The sequence below is a fragment of the Odocoileus virginianus genome, chromosome 20, assembly GCF_023699985.2.
Source record: "Odocoileus virginianus isolate 20LAN1187 ecotype Illinois chromosome 20, Ovbor_1.2, whole genome shotgun sequence".
NCBI classification, from domain to species: domain Eukaryota; kingdom Metazoa; phylum Chordata; class Mammalia; order Artiodactyla; family Cervidae; genus Odocoileus; species Odocoileus virginianus.
Window position 1 is genome coordinate 57,127,178 of NC_069693.1, and position 15,250 is coordinate 57,142,427.

Here is a 15,250-nt window from a genome sequence, read left to right on the forward strand (position 1 = left end):
CAGCGCCTTAGCAAAGGGCATCTTCCTGGGTGGTGAACCCGAGAGCACAGCGCCGGAACACACACCCACGGCCTCGAGTGTCATCACTTCTTGCCCCTTACTCCTAGCCCCCCGGTCATATCCGAACCCCCAGATAAGTGCTGTGCTGAGGCAGCTGTCCCACATAGCCGTCAGGAGCGATTCTAAGGAAGGGGACTGGAAGTGGGAACCCCGCCACCAGCAGAGGTGGAAACGGGGACTGTTGAAAGCTCCTCCAGCCCAGAGCTTTTGGGTGCAAAAGGCTTAGTGTAGCTGTAGCAGGGCCCACTGGACGTGAAGCTTGTGGCGCCATCCAGAGGGCACCAGGCACTCCAGATCGAAGGGGCGGTGGTTGTTTGCTGGCACGTCCTTCCCAGCTCTCCCAACTCAGCCCAAGCTCGGCCTTGGGAACCCAGCCTAGTAAGGCTCCCGGGAAGTGACTCCTGCCCAGTCACGGAACTGGAGGGGAATAAAGTAGCCGTCTGTTTTCGGTTTTATCCTTTCATACAGTTTTTACTTTCTATTGGGGTAGAGCTGATTTACACTATTGTGTTTGTTTGAGGTATACATCAAGTTGATTCAGTTCTAGACATAGGTGTATCTGTTCTTTTCTGGATTCTCTTCCTATAGAACTTATGACAGTGTTGGTAGAGCTCCTTGTTCTATCCCACACATCCTTGTTCAGTATGCTTTGTTTCTGTCTATCTGTGTATTTAGAAGCGTGTGTGGTTTATTCCCAACATTCTGCGTTATCCTTATCCCTGCCTTCACCCCTCCCCCAGCCCCTTCTTTTCCTTCGGTAACTCTGAGTTTGTTTTTCTAAGTCTGTGAGTTTGTTTCTGTTTGGTAAATTTGTTCATGTGTATTCAATTTAGATTACACCTGTAAGTGATATCATAAACTATTTGTCTTTCTCTGACTTAGTTTGATCATCTCCAGGTCTGTCCATGTTGCTTCAAATGACATGATTTCATTCTTTTTTTGGGGAAGTGAAAGTTGCTCAGTCGTGTCTGACTCTTTGTGACCCCATGGACTATACAGTCCATAGAATTCTCCAGGCCAGAATACTGGAGTGGGTAGCCTTTCCCTCCTCCAGGGGATCTTTCCAACCCAGGACTGAGCCCAGGTCTCCCTCATTGAAGGTGATTTCTTTACCAGCTGAGCCACAAGGGAAACCCAAGAATACTGGAGTGGGTAGCCATTCCCTTCTTCAGCGGATTTTCCCGACCCAGGAATCGAACCAGGGTCTCCTGAATTGCAGGTGGATGTTTTCTGTAGCTGAGTAATAGTTCTTTGCATACATGGAGCACATCTTCAGTATCCATTTATGTTGGAGGGACGTTTGGTTGCTTCCACGCTTTGTCTATTGTAAATAGTGCCACAGTGAATGCTGGTATGCATGTGTCTTTGTGAAGGATGTTTTGTCCGAATGTAGGCCCTGAAGTGGGATCACAGGATCTTACACTAGTTTTGTATCTGGTTCTGAAAGGAGATGCATGATGTTCTGCTGTTAGCAGTTTCCAGCCCCAGCGGCTGGATAGGAGGGTTCCCTTTTCTCCACAGTTTCTCTAGCATTTATTGTTTGTGGACTTGGTGAGGACTGGTGCCCAGCAAGTAAGTCTTTATGATAGTGCTTTGCATTTCTCTAAGAATGAGGTTGGCTGAGGTTCTTTTCAAGTCCTAGTTTCATGTTTTTTCCTAAGTGTGAGTCAGAATTGCTTTTTGAAATTGGCCCTGAAAGTCAGTCCTATTTGGAATTCCTTTCTGTTACCTACCGCAAGATTTTTCTCAGGGGTGGGCGTCGTTTAAAACCTGTAGGCCTCCTGGTAGCTCGGTTTTATGGCTGAGTGATAGTCCTCTGCCTATATGCAGCATGTCCTCAGTCCGTTCATCTGTGGATGGACATTTTGGCTGCTCCCATGTCTTGGCTATTGTAAATGGTGCTGTAGTGAAGGCTGGGGTGCACATGTCTTTTTGAAAGATGCTTTTGTCCAGATATGGGCCTGGAGTGGGATTGCAATGTCTTAAACATCTGGCTGCTTTGTCATTGTGAAAGGAGAGGTGGAGACAGGATGACTATCGATCGGGACTCTTCCAGCCCAGAGCATCCACCATGTACTGGATGCAAAAGGCTTGGTGTAGGTCTGCAGGGATGTGAAGCTTGGGGTCCCATCTGGAGAACTAGGCCCTCCAGATCCAAGGGGGGCTTATTTGCTGTCATGTCCTCTCCAGCTCCCCCAACTGACCGAAGTCCTGACCTGGGAACCAAATCTGCTCAGGCCCCAGGGAGGTGACTCCAGCCCTGTTCACTGAACCCAAGGGGAATAAAGTAACCGTTTGTCTTTGGTTTTATCCTTTCATGTAATTTTACTTTCTCTTAGAGTAGTGTTTTTTTGGGGGGGGGATATGCATTTATTTTTAATTAAAAAAAATTTCCCCCCAACATTTAAGGGCCTTGACTCATTCCGTCAATTCTCACACAGGTACAGCTGTCTGGACCTGGGGAGGAGGACTCACAACCTTCTCAGGACATGTTTCCTGTCCTCCCTCCATGGGGGACGTCAGCCTCCAAACCAAGGTGAGCCTGAGGAGTCTGTGCTGCTTCTAGCTTCAAGGGCCACAGCCAGAGAGCTCCTCCTCCTAACTCAAGGAGGACCTTCAGATCCTTGCGTCCCTGGGGACGGCAGGGGTGGCCGCTCCAGGCTCACCACACCTGGCACATCTGGATCACCTCCTTCAGGGCCTTCACCACCTTCATGTTCTTGTCCTTCATGGCCAGGGCAAGGAGAATGGCTCTGTTTCCAGCTTCTTGAGACACAAATGCCACCAGGTTCTTTGCAAAGACATGGACGAGAGGCTCATCCTTCCCGAGGAGGACTTTAGTGGTCAGCACAGGCTTGCCGATGTCACTAGTCACACTGCTGGGTTCCAGGGAGACCAGGGTACCCATCTTCCCCAACTGGGTCACCACTACCAGGATGTGACTGCTGAAGGCTGTGCAGACCACCTGAGTGGGGACTCCACACACCACTGCAGTCTTCTGTTTGGATGTCACCAATAGTTTACCTTCCATAGCTGAGTCTGCTCAGTGGCACCGCGCTGTGCCCGGAAGTGACGCACTAGAGTAGTGTTGATTTACAATGTTGTGTTTATCTGATTCAACTCAGCATATACATGAAAATGTTCATTTTCAGAATCTCTTCCCATAGAGTTATGTCATAGAGTTAGACAGAGTGTTCAGTAGAGTTTCTTATTCTATCCCATACATCCATGTTCGGTATGCTTTGTTAGAATCAATGTATTAGAAGTGTATTTGCTTTATTCCCAAAATCCTATGTTATCTTTATCACTGCCTTCGCCCCTCCCCCAGCTGCTAATTTTCCATTGTAAATCTGAATTTGTTTTCTCAGTTGTGAGTCTTGTTCTGTTTGATAAATTCATTCATGTGTGTCCACTTTTAGATTCTATCTGTAAGTGATATCATATGCTATTTGTCTTTCTCTGACTTAGTTTCATCATCTCCACATCACCCACATTACTGCAGATGCTATGATTTCATAATTTTTTGTTGCTGAGTAACAGTCCCTTGCATATGTAGCCCATCTTCAGTGTCCATTCATCTGTGGATGGAAATTTGTGTTTCTTCTACGCCATGGCAACTGTAAATAGTGCTGCAGTGAATGTTGGGGTGCACGTGTCTTTTTGAGGGATGGTTTTCCCTGAATATAGGCCCTGGAGTGGGACTGCTGGCTCTTAGGTTAGCTTTGTCTGTGGTTCTGAAGGGAGGTGCATGATGTTCTGCGTTGTGGCTGTTAGCAGCTCCATCCCCAGCAGCAGCGCAAGGGGGCTCCCTTTTCCCCACACCGACTCCAGCACTCACTGTCTGCGGATCTGCTGAGGACTGTGACCAGATGACAGCTGGTGACATGGTTTGCATTTCTGTTAGTCTTAGGGAGGCAGAGGTCTTTTCAGTTTCAGATTTTGTGTTTTTCTTCTAAGTGTGAGCCAGATTTGCCTTTTGAATTGGCACTGAAAGTCGGCCCCACTTGGAATTCTTTCTGTATTACCTACCTCAGGATAATTCTTGGGGGTGCTGGCGGCATTTAGAGCATAGCAGGCATCCTGAGGAAAAGGTGCCCTTATGCAGCTGTTTAAAGTCGTTGTTCCAGCTCATGGCCACAAGGCGGCAGCACTTGCCCACACCTCCCACGCCTGAGCCTTAGCGAAAGGCCTGTTCCTGGGCTGTAAGAGGCCAACGCGCCCCAACAGACACCCAAGGCCGCGAGTGTCGCCGATTCTCGCCCCTTATTCTTCCCCCCCAGTCATGTCCCAGGCTGCAGGTGAGTGCTGTCCTGAGGCACCTGTCCCATGTAGCTCTCAGGAACGACTTTAAGGAAGGAGGCTGAAGTGGGAACCCACCACCAGCAGAGGATGACTGCTGTATGCTCCTCCAGCCCGGAGCCTCAGCCACTTTTTGGGTGCAAAAGGCTGGGTGTAGCTATAGGAGGGCCTGCCTGGGTGTGAAGCCTGTGGTCCCATCCAGAGGGGACTAGTGACTCCGGAGCCAAGGAGGCGCTCATTTGCTGGCACATCACCCAACCTGAAGTCCAGCCTTGGGAGCCAACCCTGCTCAGGGTCCAGAAGGTGACTCCTGCCCAGGCCACCGAACCCAAGGGGAAAAAGTAGCCATTTGTTTTCGGTCTTATCTTTTCACGTTATTTTTATTTTCTGTTGGGACAGAGCTGATTTACAATGTTGTTGTTTGAAGTGTACAGCAAATTGATTCAGTCCTACACAAACATGTATCTGTCCTTTTTGAGATTCCCTTCCCATGGAGCTTATGACAGATTGTTGGAGTTATTATAGAACATAGAACTCCTTGTTCTGTCCTGTACGTGTTTATTCAGTATGACCTATTTCTATTTATGTGTTTAAAAGTGTGTGCAGTTTACTCCCAACATCCTGCATTATCCTTATCCCTGCTGTCACCCCTCCCCCAGCCCCTTCTTTTCCTTTGGGGACTCAGAGTTTGTTTTCTAAGTCTGTGCGTCTGTTTCTGTTTGGGAAGTTTGTTCATGTGTATCCACTTTAGATTCTACCTGTAAGTGATATCATAAGCTATTTGTCTTTCTCTGACTGAGTGTGATCAGCTCCAGGTCTATCCATATTGCAAATGGCATGATTCCATTCCTTTTTTATGGTTGAATAATATCCATTGCATACATGTAGCACACCCTCAGTATCTGTTCATCTCTGGAGGGAAGTTTTGATTGCTTCTGTGCTTTGTCTATTGTACATAGTGCCACAGTGAATCATGGGATTCTCGTGTCTTTTTGAAGGATGGTTTGCCTGAGTATAGGTCCTGAGTGGGATTGCAGGATCTTATGCTAGCTTTGTTCTTCTTTTGAAAGGAGCTTCATGATGTTCTGCATCGTGGCTGTTAGCAGTTTCCATTCCCAGCAGTAGCACTGGAGGCTTCCGTTTTCACCACACCCTCTCCCAGATTTATAGTCTGTGGATTTGTTGTGGCTGTGGTTTGCACGTCTCTGTATTGTGGAGGCAGAGGTCATTTCGGGTCCGGGTTTTGTGTTTTTTTGTTATGTATGAGACAAATTTGCCCTTTGAAAATAGTCTGGAAAGTTGGCCCTATTCACAAGTCTTTCTTGGTTACCCACTGTTGTACACTTCTCGGGGAGCAGGCTCATTTAGAGCCTGTTGAACAAAATGTGCCCGTCCCCGCGCTGTGCTCAGTCATGTCCCATCTCTGCTGCCCAGTGGACTGTAGCCCACCAGGCTCCTCTGTCCATGGGGTTTCCCAGGCAAGGATACTGGAGTGGCTGCCATCTCCTCCTCCAGGGAGCTTCCCTGACCCAGGGATTGAACCCACGTCTCTTGCGTCTCCTACGTTGGCAGTTCCAGTTGTGCCACCTAAAGGTGGAAGTTGCTCAGTCGTGTCCAACTCTCTGCGATCCCATGACTATACAGTCCATGGGATTCTTCAGGCTAGAATCCTGGAGTGGGCAGCCTTTCCCTCCTCCAGGGGATCTTCCCAACCCAGGGACTGAACCCAGGTCTCCTGCATTGCAGGCAGATTCCTTATCAGCTGAGCCACCAGTTCAGTTCAGTCACTCAGTCGTGTCCGACTCTTTGCGACCCCATGAATCACAGCACGCCAGGCCTCCGTGTCCATCACCAACTCCTGGAGTTTACTCAAACCCATGTCCGTCGAGTCGGTGATGCCATCCAGCCATCTCATCCTCTGTCATCCCCTTCTCCTCCTGCCCCCAATCCCTCCCAGCATCAGGGTCTTTTCCAATGAGTCAACTGTTTGCATGAGGTGGCCAAAGTATTGGAGTTTCAGCTTCCCCCAAATGTGGCCATAAGCCCCAGCTTTAATGTTGTTGTTCCAGTTGTCAGCCACGAGGTGGCAGCATTTCCCCACACCCACTCGGGGAACTGGGCGACCCGAGCCTTACTTAGCACCAGGCGGTTCCTGGGCTGTAAACTAGAGCACAGCGCCAAAGCAAACACCAGGGCCTCGAGTGTCATCACTTCTCGCCCCTTACTCTTCACCCCCAGTCATATCCGAGCCCCTGCCCCAGTGCTGCTCTGAGGCCGCTGCCCGTGTAGCTGTGGGAGGGACCCCAGGGAAGGAGGCTGGAAATGGAAACCCTGCCACCGGCAGACAGGAGACAGGACGGCTGCTGAAACATCTGCCAGCGCAGGGCATCAGATACTTCTTGAGCAGAAGGCCTGGTGTGGGTGTAGGAGGGCCTGCCTGGGTGTGAATCTGTGGTCCCACCCAGAGCGGACCAGGACCTCAGCTCCAGGGGGGCTCATTTACTGGCACCCCAGCCCCTCAAGCTGACGGAAGCCCAGCTTGGGGAAGCAAGCGTGCCCAGGCCCCAGGGCGCTGACTCCAGCCCTGGGCAGCAAAACCGCGGGGAGGAGCCGTTTGTTTTCGGCTTCATTCTTTCACGTTAATTGTATTTTCTGTTGGGGAGAGCTGATTTACAATGCTCAGTTTGTTTGAGGGGTACAGCAAGTTGATTTAGTTCTACACATACAGGTAAGTATTCTTCTCCAGATTCTCTTCCCATAGAGCTTGTGTTGTTGGGTGGAGGTTCTTGTTCCACTGTGCACATCCCTGTTCAGCGTGCCCTGTCTGTATCTGTGTGTGCAGAAGTGTGTGCAGTTTGTGCCCAGCACCCTGCATTGCCGCTGTTCCTGCCCTGCCCCTCCCCCGCCGCCTCCTCTCCCTTCGGTAACTGCGAGCTTGTTTTCAGCCAGGGAGTCTGTATCTGCCTGGTGAACTCGCTCATGTGCATCATTCTCAGAGTCCGCCTGTAAGTGCTACCATATGCTGTTTGTCTCTCTGACTTAGCTTCATCATCTCCAGGCCCGTCTGCGTTGCTGCAAACGACGCGGTTCCCTCCTTTTAATGGCCGAGTCAGACCCATCGCAGGCCTGTAGCGCACCCCCGGCGGGAGCTTCAGCTGCCCCATGCCTTGGCTGTGGCAAAGTGTGCTGCAGCGATGGTTGAGGTGCACCTGTCTTCTTGAAGGGGGGTCTGTCCAAATATAAGCCCTGAAGTGGGATTTCAGGATGTTATGCTTGCTTTGTTCTTCGTTCTGAAAGCAGCTACGTGACGTTCTGCATTGCGGCTGTTAGCAATTTCCATCCCCAGCAGCAGCGTAGGAGGGTTCCCTTTTCCCCACACCAACTCCAGCATTTACAGTTTGTTGATTTCCTGAGGACTGGTGCCCATTGATAGCTCATTATAGTGTTTCCACTGCGGTTTGCATTTCTATACTATGGTTTACATTTCTCTAAGACTGAGGGAGGCTGGGGCGCTTTTCAGGTCCAGGTTCTGTTTTTTCCTGTGTAAGCCAAAATTGCCTTTTGAAATTGGCCCTGAAAGTCAGTCCCATTTGGAATTCTTTTCCTGTTACCTACTGCGAGCTATTTCTCGGAGGGGGGGGGCGTGGGGGGTAGGCGAGGTGGGGTGGGTGGGTAGAGGAGGGGGGAGGGGAGGGGGGGTGGGGGGGGCGGCAATAAGTCTCTGAGGGCCTCCTGAAGAAAATGTGCTCAACTCTGGTGTTAAAGTTGTTGTTCCAATGAGCAGCCGCGAGGAGGCAGCACTTCCTCATGCCCCACTCCTGAACTGGGGCAAGCAGAGCCTCAGTAAAAGGCATGTTCCGGATTATAAACTAGAGAGCAAGGTGCCAGAACAAACACCCAGGGCCCTGAGCATCATTACATTTTGCCCTTTATTCTTCCTTCCGTAGACGTAGCCCACACGCTGAGTGCTGTGCTGAGGCAGCTGTCCTAGACAGCTATCAGGAGCCGCTCTGAGGAAGAGGCTGAAGTGGAAACCCCACCGCCAGCAGACGTGGAGACGGTTGACAGTAGTTTCCATGTTGCTGGAAATGGCGTGGTTTATTCTTTTTTACTGCTGACTTACTGTCCGTTGCGTGTACATAGTACATCTTCAGTATCCATTCACCTGTGGATGGGCGTTTTGTTTGCTTCTGTGTCTTTGCTGTTGTAAACAGTGCTGCAGTGACAGTGGGTTGCATGTGTCTTTTTGAGGATGCTTTGCTTGGGCGTAGACTTCAGAGTGGGACTGCAGGATTTTGTGCTAGCTCTGTTTGCCATTTTCAAAAGAACCTGAATGATGTTCTCCGAAGTGGTTGTTAGCAACATCCATTCCCAGCAGCAGCGTAGGAGGCTTTCCTTTTTTCCACACCTATTCCAGCATTTATTATTGGTAGATCTGGTTATGACTGGAGTCTGGAAATAGATCATTATCGTTTTGATTTCCATTTCTCTAAGAACCAGGGAGGCTGAAGTTCTTTTCAGGTACTTTAAAAAAAAAAAAATTTTTTTTAAGTGTGAGCTAAATTTGCCTCTTAAAATTGAGTTTTGAAAGTAGGCCCTGTTTGGATTTCTTTTTCTATTTCCTGCAGCTGGATTTTTCTTTCTGGTGGAGGCCATTTAAAAGCCACAGTTCAAAATAGAAAAAACAAACAAACAAAAAAATAAAAGCCACAGTTCAGTCACTCAGCCGTGTCCGATTCTTTGCAACCCCATGGACCGCAGCACACCAGGCCTCCCTGTCCATCACCAACTCCCGGAGTTTACTCAAACTCATGTCCATAGAGTCGGTGATGCCATCCAACCATCCCATCATGTTGTCCCCTTCGTCCTCCTGCCTTCAGTCTTTCCCAGCATCAGGGTCTTTTCCAGTGAGTCGGTTCTTTGCATCAGGCCGAAGTTAGAAGCCACAGGCCTCCTGTGAAACGTGCCCGTCTGCTGCAGTTTTAAAGTTGTTGTTCCAGACAAGGACCACAAGGCGGCAGCACTTCCTCTTGCCCCACTTGGCAAATGGGGGCCCCGAGTCTTGGCAGTGGTCGTGTTCCTGGGTTGTAAAGTAGAGAGACGCCTAAGGCTTCAGGTGTCATTACTCCTTGCCCCATCCCTTCCCCACCCCTCAGACATACCCCTACCCCCTCCAAAGTGCTGCACTGAAGCAGCTGTCCCACGTAGGTATGATGGGAGCCCTGAGGAAGGAGGCTGAAGTGGGAACCCCGCCACCAGCGGAGGTGGGGGTAGGGTGCCTGCTGAAAGCTCATGTTGGCCACAGTGTCCGCCGTTTTTGGGTGCAGGGGGATTGACTTAGAAATAGGAGGACCTGCCTGGGGGGAAGCTCTGGCCCCATCCGGGGGAACCTGGGACCCAGGATCCAAGGTGGGGCTCATTTGCTGGCCCACCCTCCCCAGCTCCTACTGATGGGCCGAAGCCCAGGCTCGGGGACCAGCCCTGCTCAGGCCCCAGGGATGTGACAGCAGCCCGGGTCTCCAATGCCAAGGGGAATAATGTAGGCATCTGTTCTCATTTTCATCTTTTCATGTAGCTTGTATACTGGAGTACAGTGTGTTTACAGTGTTGTTCATTTAGGTGTACTGCAGGGTGATTCAGTTACACATACACACGTGTCTGCTCTTTTTTGGACAGTGTTCTCATATAGCTTATGACATAGTGTTGAGTAGAGTTCCTTGTTCTATCCAGTAGGTCCATTTTCAGTATTCTGTTTATCTATCTATCCTATCTAAAACAGTGTATGGTTTAATTCCAGCATCCTAAATTATTTCTACTGCTACTGTTAAGTCACTTCAGTCGTGTCCGACTCTGTGCGACCCCATGGAGGGCAGCCCACCAGGCTCCCCCGTCCCTGGGATTCTCCAGGCAAGAACACTGGAGTGGGTTGCCATTTCCTTCTCCAGTGCATGAAAGTGAAAAGTGAAAGTGAAGTCACTCAGTCGTGTCAGACTCTTAGCCACCCTATGGACTGCAGCCCACCAGGCTCCTCTGTCCATGGGATTTTCCAGGCAAGAGTACTGGAGTGGGTTGCCATTGCCTTCTCCGTGAATTATCTCTACCTCCCTCCAAAATGCCCCTTCTTTCGCTTTGGTAGCTCTTAAACGTTTTCTAAATCTGTGATACTGCTTCTGTTGATAAATTAGTTCATGTGTATCCACTTGTACATTCCCCCTGTCAGTGATAGCAAATGCTGCTTGTCTTTCTCCCTCTGAATTAGTGTGATCATGTCCAGTCTGTCCATGTTGCTGCAGATGGCATGATTTTAGTCTTTTTTATGGCTGAGTAAATAGTTCATTGAATATATGTAGCACATTTTCAGTCCACTAACCTAGACAACATATTAAAAACAGAGACAGTACTTTGACAACAAAGGTCCATCTAGTCAAAGCCATGGTTTTTCCAGTGCTCATGTATGGATGTGAGAGTCGGACTATAAAGAAAGTTGATTGCTGAAGAATTGATGCTTTTGAACTGTGGTGTTGGAGAAGACTCCTGAGAGTCCCTTGGACTGCAAGGAGATCCAGCCAGTCCATCCCGAAAGAAATCAGTCCTGGGCGTTCATTGGAAGGACTGATGCTGAAGCTGAAGTGCTGCGGTCCATGGGGCCGGAAGAGCAGGACACGACTGACCTGTGGATGGACGTGTTTGTTCTTTCCATGCCTTGGCTATTACTCACAGGGCCACGGTGGACTGCAGGTGTCTTTTTGAAGATGATTTTGTCCAGATATGGGCCCCAGAGTGGGAATGCAGTATCTTAAGCTAGCTGTTTTGTCATTTTGAAAGGAACCTGCATCAGTCAGTTAGTTCAGTCGCTCAGTCGTGTCCGACTCTTTGTGACCCCATGAACTGCAGCACGCCAGGTCTCCCAGTCCATCACCAACTCCCAGAGTTTACCCAAACCCATGTCCATCGAGTCGGTGATGCCATCCAGCCATCTCATCCTCTGTCATCCCCTTCTCCTCCCACCTTCAGTCTTTCCCAGCATCAGGGACTTTTCAAATGAGTCAGCTCTTCACATCAGATGACCAAAGTATTAGAGTTTCAGCATCAGTCCTTCCAATGAATATTCAGGACTGATTTCCTTTAGGATGGACTGGTTGGATCTCCTTGTAGTCCAAAGGACTCTCAAGAGTCTTCTCCAACACCACAGTTCAGAAGCATCAATTCTTTGACGCTTGACTTTCTTTATAGTCCAACTCTCACATCCATACATGACCACTGGAAAAAAACCGTAGCTTTGACTAGACAGACCTTTGTTGTCAAAGTACTGTCTCTGCTTTTTAATATGCTGTCTAGGTTGGTCATAACTTTTCTTCCAAGGAGCAAGTGTCTTTTAATTTCATAGCTGCAATCACCATCTGCAGTGATTTTGGAGCCCAAGAAAATAAAGTCTGTCACTGTTTCCACTGTTTCCCCGTCTATTTGCCATGAAGTGATGGGACCAGATGCCATGGTCTTAGTTTTCTGAATGTTGAGCTTTAAGCCAACTTTTGCCCTCTCCTCTTTCACTTTCATCAAGAGGCTCTTTAGTTCTTCATTTTCTGCCATAAGGGTGGTGTCATCTGCATATCCGAGGTTACTGATATTTCTCCCAGCAATCTTGATTCCAGCTTGTGCTTCCTCCAGTCCAGCGTTTCTCATGATGTACTCTGCATATAAGTTAAATAAGCAGGGTGGCAATAGACAGCCTTGACGTGCTCCTTCTCCTATTTGGAACCAGTCTGTTGTTCCATGTCCAGTTCTAACTGTTGCTTCCTGACCTGCATACAGGTTTCTCAAGAGGCAGGTCAGGTGGTCTGGTATTCCCATCTCTTTCAGAATTTTCCAGAGTTTGTTGTGGTCCACACAATCAAAGGCTTTGGCGTAGTCAATAAAGCAGAAGTAGATGTTTTTCTGGAACTCTCTTGCTTTTTCAATAATCCAGCAGATGTTGGCAATTTGATCTCTGGTTCCTTCTGCCTTTTCTAAATCCAGCTTGAACATCTGGAAGTTCATGGTTCACGTATTGCTGAAGCCTGGCTTGGAGAATTTTGAGCATTACTTTACTAGCGTGTGAGATGAGTGCAATTGTGCGGTAGTTGGAGCATTCTTTGGGATTGCCTTTCTTTGGGATTGGAATGAAAACTGACCTTTTCCAGTCCTGTGGCCACTGCTGACTTTTCCAAATTTGCTGGCATATTGAGTGCAGCACTTTCACAGCATCATCTCTGAGGATTTGAAATAGCTCAACTGGAATTTCATCACCTCCACTAGGGGTATTCTCCATAGAGGCTGTTAGCAATAAAACGTGTTCAGAAGCACCAATTTTAAAGTTGTTGTTCTAGTCAATGGCCATAAGGTGGCAGCACTTCCTCTAGTCCCAGTTGGTGAACTGGGGCAACCTGAGCCTTCGCAAAGGTTCCCTGGTTGAAGATTATGAAGTGCCAGAAGAGACGCCCATTGCCTTCTTGTCATTCCTTCTTGTCCCTTACTCTTCAGCCCTCTGACAGATCCCACCCACCTCCAGAGTGCTGTGCAGAGGCAGCCGTGCCTGTTAGGTGTCAGGAGTGATTCTAAGGAAGGAGGCTGGAAGTGGGGACCCCACCACCAGCAGAGGTGAAAATAGGGTGATTAATGGAAGCTCTTCCAGCCCAGAGCTGCCACCAGTTACTGGGTGCAGCAGACGCGCTGCCGTCCCCGGAGGGCCTGCCGGGTGTGGAGCCTGTGGTCCCGTCCGGAGGGGACTGGCACCTCGGATCCGGGGCGCTCGTCTGCTGGCACGTCGTCTCCAGCTCCCGCACCTGATTACTGTCCCGCTTTGGGAGGCAAGCCCGCTCAGGCCCCGGGGGCGGGGCCAAAGCGCGAGGGAAAAGGAGGCATCTGTGTTATCGTTCATGTGATTTTCATTTTCTAATAGAGTTGTTTTACCATGTTGTATTTATTTGAGGGGCGCAGCAAGTCAATTCTATTATACATATACATGTATCTGGTTTTTTTGGATTCTGATCTCATCTAGCTTATGAGAGAGTTGAATAGAGCTCCTTGTTCTATCCCGTACATCCTTATTCATATGCTTCCTTCTGTCTGTCAAATCTGGAAGTGCGTATGGCTCAATCCCAGCGTCCTAAACTATCTCTGCCCACCCCACGCTCTCCCTTTCCCTTGGGTGACTCTGAGTTTGTTGTCTGAATCTGCGAGTCTGTGTCTGTCTGGTAAATTCCTTCATGCATATCTATTTTTAGATTCCACCTCTAAATGGTCTCATATGCGATTTGCATTTCTCTATCCTACTTAGTGTGATCGCCTTCAGGTCCATCAGTGTTGCTGCAATTCGCATGCTTTCTTTCTCTCTGTATGACTGATAGTCCCTGGAATATGCATGGCACATCGTATGAATCCCTCCCTCTGGGGAAGGTCACTGCGGCTGTCCACGCCTTGGCTGTCTAAGCAGTGTGGTGTTGAACGTTCCACTGCGTGTGTTTTTTGGAAGGATGGTTTACCCGGATATAGGACCTGGAGGGGGGTTGCAGGATCTGACGCCAGCTCTGCTTTTGTTTTGTGAGGGATCTGCATGCAGTTGTCCATAGTGACTTTTTAGAGGTTCCCATTCCCAGCAGCAGTGTAGGAGGGTCCCCTTTTCTCCATGGGGGTCTCCATTTATTGTCGTAGATTTGCTGATGACTGGCGCCGGTGACCCTGGTTGTAGTTTTGGTTTGCATTTTTCCAGTATATCGCCCGTGCACTGCATCGTGACCCCTTCTACATGCATTTCCCTTAGTTTCCTAGGTCGTGTGTGAACAAGTGTGGACTGTCCCCATAACCCTGAGGTAAATCTGTCCAGCTATATCGTTGCATTTGCCCCGAGTAGGGGTTAGTCCACTTACGGGCAAACAGTGAGATGAGGGTTGAAATGGGATTCAAGAGAAGGCATCCTTGAGGTCAAGCACAGTGAACCACTTGGCATCTCCAGGAATCTGGACTGATACACTAGGGATTGGCCATAGGGATGTATCAGGTCACTGCCTCATTCACTGCTCTGAGGTTTTGTATCATTCGATATTCCCCATTTGGCCGAACAACAGGCAGAACAGGAGATTACAAGGAGACTGACAGGGTACAAAGAGGCCATGTTTTAAAAATTTATGAGAGGTTGTAAACCTTATTTTGCTTCCGACTTTATGCAGTCCTGTCTTTTGTTAGGATTAGCGACTTCTGGCTTAAGGCTAATTTTTACAGGTTGGATGCTTATAGCGTCCCCAGGAATTCCTTTGCCCCAAACTGCAGGGTTTACTGCGTGTAGAATATGGCTGGGAACAGGTCCTTGTTCTTCCAGCTGATTTGTCAGGAAAGTGGCTGCTCGGGGCCTAACTGTACTATGGCTCTGAGGGAGATGGGAAGGTGTCTCCCCAGTAGTGGGGCAGGACACCCCGACACAACCAGAAAGGCACATGAGGTTAAACGCTGTTCAGGCTGAGTGGGTGAGTGAAAGTCACTCAGTCGTGTCCGACTCTTTGCGACCCTATGGACTATATAGTCCATGGAATTCTCCAGGCCAGAATACTGGAGTGGGTAGCTTTCCCTTCTCCAGGGGATCGTCCCAACCCAGGGATCGAACCCAGGTCTGATTGCAATGCAGGAGACCTGGGTTCAATCCCTGGGTTGGGAAGATGGAGAAGAAAATGGCAACCCACTCCACTCTAGTACTCATGCCTGGAAAATTCCGTGGACGGAGGAGACTCGTTCAAACTGAGAGGCCAAGTAAAGAGACGGGTGTGAGGCTTTCCGTGGACCCCACTCATGGTACAGCTTTTGGAGGAAAGCAGCCCAATGTGAGAGGTCAGGACAGAGGAAGTGAGTCCCCTATCAACTG

The 15,250-nt window shown here is 49.2% G+C and overlaps 1 long non-coding RNA gene and 1 pseudogene across 1 annotated transcript in view; one reads left to right on the forward strand and one right to left on the reverse strand.

The window, feature by feature from the left end:
* Window positions 1-2,499: 2,499 nt before the first annotated feature.
* LOC110126304 (proteasome assembly chaperone 3 pseudogene) lies at window positions 2,500-3,116 on the reverse strand (annotated as a pseudogene).
* Window positions 3,117-5,377: 2,261 nt separating this feature from the next.
* Window positions 5,378-15,250, forward strand: part of LOC110131402 (uncharacterized) — a 33,652-nt gene continuing 23,779 nt past the window's right edge. The window contains exon 1 of the long non-coding RNA XR_011482316.1: window positions 5,378-7,364. This is a non-coding gene — a long non-coding RNA (uncharacterized lncRNA). The remainder of the gene's footprint in view (window positions 7,365-15,250) is intronic.